The 1,542-nt window shown below is 40.6% G+C and overlaps 1 protein-coding gene across 1 annotated transcript in view; it reads left to right on the top strand.

Moving 5' to 3' along the window:
* LOC106877620 (arf-GAP with coiled-coil, ANK repeat and PH domain-containing protein 2) overlaps positions 1–1,542 on the top strand; it is a 248,627-nt gene that overhangs the window by 102,646 nt on the left and 144,439 nt on the right. The gene's annotated exons all lie outside the window — the stretch shown is intronic.

Raw genomic sequence — 1,542 nt, 5'->3', positions numbered from 1 at the left:
TTGTTATTCAGAAGGATGCAAGCTTTTACATATACACATCAATGTACATGTACATCTTATTCTCTCTCCCCTTATCTCACACATACAAATACTTTCTCTTTTTCTCTGTTTTTCTCTCACACACACACATGAATACATGCACACACATAATCACACTCAAGGGGGTGCTGAAAAGTTCCTGGCTTTAAGGGCATTGTGAAAGGCCTGGATGGTGGCCCAATGTTCCAAGTTCTTTTACAGGGCTTAGAAAAACTGAAGGACCACTGTCATAATTGTGTGAATGTGAGAGGGGAATATTTTGAATGAAATCATAATTAACTGATCCTCTTGTATTTTTTTTTACTCAAAGCCAGGAACTTTCCAGCACTCCCTCTCATATATGTTTATTTATGTATGTGTGTATGTATGTATGTATGTATGTATGTATGCACGTATGTACGGGGAGGGGTGCTGAAAAGTTCCTAGCTTTAAGGGTATCACAAAGGGCCTGGTTGGTAGCCCAACCTTCCAAGTTCTTTTACAGGGCTTAGAAAAACTGAAGGGTCACTGCACTAAGTGTGTGAATCTGAGAGGTGAATATGTTGATTAAAATCATAATTAACTGATCCTGTTGTATTTTTTATTTAACCCAAGGCCAGGAACTTTTCAGCCCCCTCTCATATGTACATGTATGCTTAGTTTCAGACTTGGTTCTTCTAATTCTTCATTGGAACCATCATCATCATATGTCTGTTTTCCATGCTGGCATGAGTCAGATTGGTTGACAGGATCTGATGTGCAAAACAACTGCATTGTGCCCCATGACAGCTTTGCCATGGTCTCTACAGCTGACTGTCCTTCTTAACAGCAACCACTTTCCAGTGTGTGCCAGTTGCTTTTGTGTGCCACCAACACCAATGGGGTCATGAAGTAACTTTCAAGACAGGAAAGAACAAGTGAAGGTAAAAAGGGGGAAAAGAAGAAGGGCTCTTAACTCATATACCGTTAATAGGGACTCCATTGGAACTGACTGGTATTGGTCCCAATTTTGTGCCTCTTGCAGAGTATTTGACTTGTTCTTTGGTCCTTCTTGAGTTACATCTCTTTATTTACTGCTTTCTGAGGCCACCCCTTTGCACTTCACATACTGGCCCCTTGTGCCAGAAGACAGACAATGTGTGCTTGTTCATCCTCTTCTGATGTCTGCAACAGTTTCCTTTAAATACGCTATTCTTGCATTTGTCACTTACTCTGTTATTTCTAATGCTGAAGTTTGTTTTGATAACCTTTTCCCAGCTGACCTGTTTGACTGAATTCTGTGAAATTCTAAGTATTACTTCAAATGCATCAGTTGAAAAAACATCATCCTGCAACACACACACACACACACACACACACACACACACACATACACCTCTCTTTCTCTGTCTCTTTCTTTCCCTCTCTCTCTCTTTGACATAGAAACTGTTTCCTGAGATTCCAAACATAGACACACCACACACACACACACACACACACACACACATATATATGTGGTTGGCATTAGGAAGGGCATCCAGCTGT

The sequence above is a fragment of the Octopus bimaculoides genome, chromosome 25 (genome assembly GCF_001194135.2).
Source record: "Octopus bimaculoides isolate UCB-OBI-ISO-001 chromosome 25, ASM119413v2, whole genome shotgun sequence".
NCBI lineage: Eukaryota > Metazoa > Mollusca > Cephalopoda > Octopoda > Octopodidae > Octopus > Octopus bimaculoides.
Note: the sequence above shows the minus strand (reverse complement) of the source record. Positions and strands in the feature narration are given on the sequence as shown.